Genomic DNA, 9,788 nt, shown 5'->3' with positions numbered 1-9,788 from the left:
CCTTTTCAGTTTTAAAATAAATAAAAGAAAATGATAGAAATGTCAAAAAAATAAAAGAAAATAAGTTTCCCATGTGATATGTTGTCTAGTTGTTGGGAAAATTTGCAAATATGAATTTCGACTTTATTTGCAAAATCTCTCGAGAATTTGTAAAATGGGCATAACTTTTGCATACTAACTCGGATGAAAAAGTTTTTTATATGAAAAATCGTCTACTCGAAAAGTTACATCCAAATTTAACTGGGGAAATCCCGTTAAACATTTTCAAAATCCTCAAAAACCTAACATAAAAAAAGTTACAGGGCTTTTAAGATCTGGAGGCAAAAAAATTCAAAAAATTTCAAACTTATTAGTGGCGCACCGTTTGCTAGGTGCGCCACTAGTAACAGAAAAAAAATTAGTTTCGAAATTTTTTTTGGGATTTTTTTTTCAAAATATTATATGTAATAGGAACGGAAGTTTGAAATAAATTTTCAAAATTTCATCACACTCATGAACATGAACAAAGTCGTAAACATCAACAAGGTTTAATAGGATTGATATGTTAGATATATCAACAAGTGCCTGTGAAGTGAGCTGGTGCTGTGGTTGGATAGAACTCTGAAGTTAAGCGTGCTTGGGCTGGAGTAGTGTGAGGATGGGTGACCTTTCAGGAAGTTTGACCACGGAGTGTGATTCGACCTGATATTAAGCATATTGACCCGAGATTAAGCCATAGTGACCCGAGATTAAGAAAAAAATTGAAAAAATTTATTGAAAAAAATGTTACTAATGGCGCACTCCTATGTGGTGCGCCATTACTAAGTGAGATAGTAATGGCGCACCTCTAGGCATAATGGCGCACTAAAGGTGCGGCATTAGTATCTGGTATACTAATGGCGCACCAGTGGTGTGCCATTAGTAAAAAATTCTAATGACGTGATGCTAGTGGCGCACCTCTAGTGCGCCATTAGTAGCGAAAACAGGTGCGCCACTAGCAGGCCTTTTTCTAGTAGTGGGAGCTCCTGGACCACCAGGCATCACTCAAGGTGGCGCCGGAGCACGACAAATGGCAAGCAGCGGCGACTGTCGCGCTCGTCCGTGCTGGATCTGGAGAGCGAGGGGGAGAGCGAGGCCAGAGGGAGGAGGAGAGGGGAGTGGGGTGAGTGTCGGTGTCAAAACCGGCGGATCTCGGGTAGGGGGTCCCGAACTATGTGTCTAGGGCTAATGGTAACAAGATACTGGTGACACGATGTTTACCCAGGTTCGGGCCCTCTCGATGGAGGTAATACCCTACTACCTGCTTGATTGATGTTGATGATATGAGTATTACAAGAGTTGATCTACCACGAGATCGTAGAGGCTAAACCCTAGAAGCTAGCCTATGATTATGATTGTTCTTGTCCTACGGACTAAACCCTCCGGTTTATATAGACATCGGAGGGGGCTAGGGTTACACAGAGTCGGTTACAGAGAAGGAGATCTATCATCTGAATCGCCAAGCTTGCCTTCCACGCAAAGGGGAGTCCCATCCGAACACGGCACAAAGTCTTCAATCTTGTATCTTCATAGTCCAACAGTCCGGCCAAAGCATATAGTCCGGCTGTCCGGATACCCCCTTATCCAGGACTCCCTCAATAGCCACAGAACTAGGCTTCAATGACGATGAGTCTGGCACGCAGATTGTCTTCGGCATTGCAAGGCGGGTTCCATCTCCGAATACTCCAAATTAATCTTCAAACATTTAAATCGTGTCCGGCTCTGCAAGACAAATTCCACATACCACCGTAGAGAGAACAATATTTCACAAATCTAATCTGCTGACAATTCTTCACAGTGTGACAGCATTCCATGGTCCGGTCATTTATTCGAACCGTTTTCTCCTAACTAGCTACTGCGCATATTGCGAGGCGGTTTGCTTGCCACGTCTTGTCGAAGTAGAGATCGTGCCCCCCTTATCGCGGGATTCTCGTCAATACGGGTGTGGGTAACCTAACCGTGCCATCAATCGTGGCGCTTGGAAAATGAGTGATTTCGAGAGGCAAGTGGGGAGGCACACATTTTTCACCGCTTTTATAAAGGTATAAGGATCTCCCGTTTTCACCCACGCCTTCTTCCTCCTTTGCTCATCCATTCTCGCACTCTTGAGCTCGAGCGCCCAAGTTCCCACCTTCTCCGTAGGACCATCCACAGCATGTCCGGAGCGGGAGGCAAGTGGACGGCCTCCTCCGTCACGGAGGAGGATATTACCAAGCTTCGGGCGGCCGGATACCTGGCCGAAAACATTGCACACAGGCTTCCAGCGGAGGGACAGATCACCCCCACCCCAAAGTCTCGGGAGAGAGTAGTATTTCTCCCTCATTTCGTCCGCGGACTAGGCTTTCCACGTCACCCGTTCGTCCGCGGGCTCATGTATTACTACGGGCTAGATTTTCATGATCTAGCCCCAAATTTCGTCCTCAATATCTCGGCGTTCATTGTCGTGTGCGAGGCCTTCCTCCGCATCAAGCCCCACTTCGGCATGTGGCTGCAGATCTTTTGCGTGAAGCCGAAGATTGTGAGCGGCCAGCAGGTGGAGTGCGGAGGCACCATGGTGGGCAAAATGCTCAACGTTACATGGCTTGACGGCTCCTTCGTGGAAACCGTGAAAGGGTGGCAATCAGGGTGGTTCTACATCACCGAGCTGCGCGACGCCAATTGGGTGGCGGCCCCCATATTCAGATCCAGAATCCCCATGCGGCTCACCTCTTGGGAAAAGAAGGGCCTGGCCTGGGGCGAACCTGCGGAGCTGACCGGACTCGAGACTTGCATCAAAAGTATGAGGGACAAGAAGATCAAGCTTGTCAATGTGGTCCAGGTCATGCTCGTTCGCTGGATTCTCCCGTGTCAAAGACAGGCATTCAATATGTGGGAGTTCGATCCGGCCGAACACCAGATGCTGCATGAGCTCTTTGACACGACGCATAAGGACGTCTGGAAGTTCCTCCTCCCACTTCTGAGGACTGCAGGCTCAGCACAAAGCGCCTCGCCAATCCGGTAAGTCCTCTGATTATCACAAGACGTACCTTTCCCAGCATATTCGTGGGAGGATTTTAAGTCACTATGCTGACAAAACAGGATTACGTGGAGATGGCAGAGCGGATTGACTGTCCGTCTCCGCTACCTAAAGACCCAGCAACCGCACTCTTGACAGAGATGCTGGTTCCGGCACCTTACAAGGTGCCGGAGAAAAAGGCCGAAAAGAATGCCATGGGGACCAGGAAGGGTCTCCGGCATGAGGCTGCACCAGACGCCATGCCAGAAGACGACGAGGCATACTCCTGCATGAAGGGGAGGAGAGAAAAAGAAAGGCCGCCCCAACAGAGGGGGCCGAAGGGTCCAAGAAGGCGGCCGCGGGGACCGGAAAAGGTCTCCGGCGCCGGGCCATGATAGACTCGTCATCCGAGGATGACAAGGCAGATTCCTCTCACGGAGATGGGGGGACCCATGAAGCAATGCCCCCTCCCCGCACTGGGGAGGAGAAGAAAAGGAAGGTCGCCCCACAGGGGGAGGCTAGGACGCCGAAGAAGGGAAGGGCGTCCCTTCCGGATCACTCCACTACTACCGCCTACATCGAGGAGGAGTGGCAGCCCAGGGCAAGCCCCGAGCGAGGTCATAAGTATCCGCACTCTGTAATACTTTTCGTGCGACTTTAACTTCATAGTTTGTAATAACGCCGAACACGTATATGCAGTCCGGCTGGGTCCAATCTCGGGGTATCCTCCTCGGATGGGTCCTTGAGTGAGTCGGAGATGAATTCACTCCTGACGGCCACCTCCCCACGACCTGCGGACGACACCGAGGTGTTGTCCCAAAGGATACCAGAGCAGGGGGTGATGATTCTGGAGACGCCCCAAGGCGAAATCCCAGATGCCGGGCACATAGGGGGTAAGATCCCCATGGATTATGCAGACGAGAGCCACAACAAGCCTGGCTCCCGGCCGGTTACTACGCCGGAGCCTCCAAAGGCTCCGGATTCCAGTAGACAACCCCTCTCGAAGGAGGGCGAGCCGGCCATGCCGATGACCTCTGCCCAGCCGGAGGCATCGGATAATTTGTTGGAAGTGCTTCGAGGCGCTTCCATTGACAAAGAGCACTGTACTCTTATGAGTACGGTGATTGAGAAGGTTCGGTCCGCCAAAAGCGGATTGACCGAAGCCTGCACCAGCCTCCTAACAGGCTTTGAGGTAAGTAATGAAGAAGTGTGAGAAAATATCACCCAATAGATAGTAGCCCCTGAAACTCTGTTTGGTGTTCAGAAAGAAAAGCCAAACGGAGGGTCAACTTAAGAATCGTAGGAGTCTAACAGTACTTGTCTATGCTAATAAGCAAGCGTTGCTGCTGGCCGCCGCTGCGCGCACAGGGCCGAACTCGGGCGGGACCTGGGGCAGGCCGAAGAAGAGCGCGACCTCGTGAAGAGGCAGCTCGAGAAGAAGAAAGGTAAGTGATACCATGTCCGTGTGTCATATAGAGGAGAAAAATTGGTGATGCTAACAAAAAGCATCATGATTCTTAATAGGGGCCACGACCGAAGTGGCGGCCCTGAAGAAAGCGCTATCCAAGGCCGAAGCCAAGGCGGTCACGGAGCGCACCGAGCATGAAAAGCAAGATGCTCAGGTGGGAGAGGTACAGCAAGAGCTCCAGGAGTTCGGCAAGAAGTTTGAGTCCTTGGAGCATGACTTCAAGACTCAAGCGTCCGAGCTTGCCAAAGCCCTCGAGAGCACGAAAGATGCCAAGGCCGAAGCCCAAAAGGCCCTCTAGGAAATCCAGGCGGCCAAGAAGATAGCGGCGGGTAAGGCATTCATTCTGCAGAGCAAGCATGTGGAGGAGACATTTCTTTTACTTAACCGAATTCGGAGCTCTCCAGGGGCATTCGTAGATCTCCCACACATCATATTTGATGCCCGGAGTTCTACCATGTCGAAGAAGGGAGCTCAACGGAGAAGCTGTTCTGGTCCCAGTACACCGGAGCCGAACTCCCGATGCCCTTGAGTGACCAACTAAAGCAGTTGTTCGAACTCCACAGGGTGGCCGAACTGGCCATGAAGGACCTCATAGTCCGGATGTGGCCTGGCGAGCCCCTGCCCGATAGCTATTTTGGCCTTATAAAGCGGATGGTGCATGCCTGTCCACAGCTTGAAGTTATCAAGCAGTCCGTCTGGATTGAGGGTGCCCGCCGGGCTTTTGCCCGCGCGAAGATGCATTGGGACAAACTGGATGCTGAGAAGCTCGTGAAAGATGGACCCCCGGAGGGTAAGGAGCATTGCTACCCCAAAAATATTATGATGGCGTTATGAAAGGTGCTCGCCTTGTTGCCGATGAATGTGCCAAGAACATAATCTTTGAGTGAATGTACTCATGTTGTCTTTGTAATATGAAAACGAGTTTGTTTGCGCTATATAACGCTTTGTTAATTTAAAATATTACCTTCTGTGCGGCCATTTATAAAATTCTGAAGGTAGGCCACTCATCGGCTTCGGCCCCCATGTAACTAGTACTGGGGTGTTGGTGGAAAACCCAAACACTCTTTATCCAAATTTTTGGTCCTTTAAGGAGGTGTTTAGCACAACGAACAAGGCAATTGGACTATGCGGCTTTCTAACTCTCACTTGGCCATAGAAGTCTATAATTTTAAATTTCGGTGAAGCCCCTAGTATTCGGAAGGCCGAACTGAGGTGCTATACACGCCTAAATCGGACAAGGCCGATTCCTCGCCTTAAGCGGAAAAAATCTTTACGGATTTAGTACCTCTCGCCGCATCATGACGGTTAGTTTTCGGCTTTCTCTACTCAGGTGCTCGTCCGGAAGAACCGGGACACAATCGCAGTAGTTCTCCCTGCGCTACCTTAGCCAATATAACGGAACGTAAGGTACCAAAACAAGGGATCCGGGCTAACCTAACTATTGACCCAAGACATGATTCGGAGCTGATGCATATAATGCTATAAGTTCGGGGTGCCGCACTATCGAAAGTGTTTGGACTTTTCTTGCCATGTTATGGGGCTCAATAAAAAGCCCCTGGCAAACTGATCGTAGCAAAGTGTATAGATGCAATATTAAATAAATATTCAAGGGAAAATATGAAGATAGTAGCAAGAAGCTGACGCTGTATACTATTTCCCGTTGTTGTTTGGATAATACGTCAAGGCGTATGTGTACAATTAATCCGTTAAGCAAAAACAAATAGGACTATTTGACATGTCCTATCCAAGGGCAGGTTGCATGCGGGTATGTAAAACTGGTATAACGATCATTAAAAGAGACCACCTGGGTATTCCCTTGTGTGCAAAGCCTCTTGCCTCCTTGGTGTTTCCTCCTGTGATGAGTCTGATGGTCCGGTTCTCTGAAGGGACTGCCCGAAAGTAGGGTCCTAAAAGAAAGAAAGAAAAAGGGTATGCGGGCCTCATGGCGGCTGAACCGCACTGTAGGCCGCATTGTCGTCTCGCCTCCACCGATGCCCATGGTGAGTGCATAGTTGTGTACGCGTGGCACAAATGCTGTCTGAATGGGGCTGGGGCGGAGGCCAGATTGCTAATCGAGCTCTTGGCGTGCCTGACCATCCTGTTGCATGGTGCTCCGGACTCGCTTGACGGTGTTCGGGGTTGTCATTGCCAAATTGGCTGTCTGTCGAAGAAGGTTGCTTTGTACTTCTGCCGCGAGGGCCGCAGTGTGCTCTTCCATACGGAGGGAGCGGTCTGTGTTTCCATTGACTGTTATAACCCCGCGAGGTCCTGGCATCTTGAGCTTAAGGTATGCATAGTGAGGTACCGCGTTGAATCGAGCAAACGCGGTTTGTCCAAGTAGTGCATGATAGCCACTACGGAAAGGGACGATATCGAAGATTAACTCCTCGCTTCGGAAGTTATCCGGATATCCGAAGACCACTTCTAGTGTTATTGAGCCCGTACAGCGGGCCTGTACCCCTGGAATTACACCTTTAAAGGTGGTTTTGGTGGGTTTGATCCATGAGGGATCGATGCCCATTTTGCGCACTGTGTCCTGATAAAGCGGTTTCAGGCTGCTGCCACCACTAGTAGAAAAAGGACCTAATATGGGACACATTTGTGCCGGTTTGATTTTGAGCCGGCACAAATGTGTCCAATAGTGCCGGTTCCAACGGCTAGCCGGCCGTTCTCATTAGTACTGGTTCGTGGCGAACCTATAGTACCGGTTCGTGCCACGAACCTGTAGTAAAGAGGGTGGTGGCAGGGTGTTGTCAGTCTGGGGCCCGTCCAGCACCTTTAGTACCGGTTCATGGCACGAACCGGTACTAAAGGTCAACGTACATAAACCCTTCGTCCCCCCGAGCCACTCTGTTCTTCTCCTTTCCCCTCACTTCCTCTGTTCTTCCCCCTCTCTCCTCGAGCTCCTCACAAATTTTGCCCAAAATTTGTCAAGATTTGAAGGCCCCCATCCATTCAAATGATCACAAAGGTTAGCAACTTTGTCCTTTCAACTCTCATTGCTAGATTAGCTCTTGCAATGCTTTGTATAGTGATTAATTTGGGACGAATAATTATATTTACTAGTATTTGATTTATATGCAATTTGAGCACAAAAATAACACTTAGTTTGCATATGTAGGTGTGGTTTACTTAGTGCCTTATAAATCTCCGTCGTAACCACCGTCGATCGCCCGCACCGTCCCGTCGCCGGCACCACCTTCTGGTGAGGCTCTTGTTCATGAATGTTTTACATTACCAAATTGATGTTTATGTGATTTGGATATATAGTTACTCGTATAATTATCTTACCCGTACGTTGTTTGTTATACATAGTGCCATGGTTTTGATATCCGTCCCCGTCGTCCCTCGTCCTTGTTATGATTCGGATGTGTTATATTCTCTTTTAAAACTAGTTGTTGCATTTCGTGTTTATGACAAATTATGCCCATCAAGTTGACATAGATATTTTTATCTAGGAGGTATGTGAACCGGAAATTCCAACCGACCCTATTGTCGAGAGGTTAAATTTAGTTGAAAGAGAAAACGAGTATTTGAAAGAAAAATTGAAAAGAATTGAGGGGGAGAAGATGGAATTGGAGTTGCATGTTGCCGATGTCGTCGATGATCACAAGATCAAGATGGAGAAAATGAGGTTGAAGATTAGAAAGATTACAAAATATGCCATTGATAGTGTGGCTTGGTATCATTATGCTGTTGGATCAATTGTTACCTTAATTGCGATCTTCATCGCATTTGTTGTTGCATTTAAATTCTTTAGCTAGAGAGTTATTTGTATGTTGCATTTAATTAAGTGTTGTATATGAACTTTATGTATGAAGCTTATGTATGAACTTGTATTAATTTGGTCTATTCAGTGTTGTGTAATGAAGATGAGCCGACAATGGATGTATGATGACAGATGCTCTCCCGAGTTCATTAATGGCGTGCATACTTTTCTGCTTGCCGCTGAGGCAAACAAGCAGGCGGATGGTTTTATGCCTTGTTCATGTGCTGGCTGTAAGAATGGTCACAGTTACTCTACGTCAAGAACCATTCACGTCCACCTATTTGAGTCCGGTTTCATGCCCCACTATAATGTTTGGACCAAGCACGGAGAAATAGGGGTTATGATGGAAGACAATGAAGAAGAAGAGGACGACGACGGCTATCCTGGCCATGGGTTCCCTGAATACGATGATACAACAATGGGGGAAGAAGCTGAGCCGGTAATGCAGAAAGAAGCTGAAGAAGAGGCATCAGATGAGCCCGCTGATGATCTAGGTCGGGCCATTGCCGATGCAAAGAGAAACTGCGCAAGTGATCTGGAGAGGACGAAGTTGCAGCGCATGTTAGAGGATCACAAGAAATTGTTGTATCCAAATTGCGAAGCTGACAAAAAAAAGTTGGGCACCACACTTGAATTGCTGCAATGGAAGGCAGAGAATGGTGTATCGGACAAGGGATTTGGAAAGTTGCTGGTAATGATAAAGAATATGCTTCCAAAGGACAACGAATTGCCCGAGAGTACGTATGAAGCAAAGAAGGCTGTCTGCCCTCTAGCTTAGAGGTGCGAAAGATACATGCATGCCCTAATGACTGCATCCTCTACGGCGGTGAGTACGAGGATTTGAATGCTTGCCTAGTATGCGGTGCATTGCGTTATAAGATCAGTCGCGATGACCCTGGTGATGTCGAGGGTGAGCGCCCCAGGAAGAAGATTCCTACCAAGGTAATGTGGTATGCTCCTAAAATACCACGGTTGAAACGTTTGTTCCAAAACAAAGAGCATGCGAAGGCGATGCGGTGGCACGCAGAAGACCGTAAGAAAGATAGAAAGTTGAGAGTACCAGCTAACGGTTCGTAGTGGAGCAAAATCGAGAGAAAGTACTGGGAGGAGTTTGCAGGTGACCCAAGGAACGTATGGTTTGGTCTAAGCGCAGATGGCATTAATCCTTTTGGGGAGCAGAGCAGCAACCATAGCACGTGGCCTGTGACTCTATGTTTGTATAACCTTCCTCCTTGGTTGTGCATGAAGCGGAAGTTCATTATGATGCCAGTGCTCATCCAAGGCCCTAAGCAACCCGGCAACGACATTGATGTGTACCTAAGGCCATTAGTTGAAGAACTCTTACAACTGTGGAATGGAACAGGTGTACGTGCGTGGGATGAGCACATGGGGGAAGAATTTGACCTAAAGGCGTTGCTGTTCGTGACCATCAATGACTGGCCTGCTCTCAGTAACCTTTCAGGACAGACAAACAAGGGATACCATGGATGCACGCACTGTTTGGATGATACCGACAGTATATATTTGAATAATTGTAA

The sequence above is a fragment of the Triticum dicoccoides genome, chromosome 1B, assembly GCF_002162155.2.
Source record: "Triticum dicoccoides isolate Atlit2015 ecotype Zavitan chromosome 1B, WEW_v2.0, whole genome shotgun sequence".
NCBI lineage: Eukaryota > Viridiplantae > Streptophyta > Magnoliopsida > Poales > Poaceae > Triticum > Triticum dicoccoides.
This window is presented reverse-complemented; position numbering follows the sequence as displayed.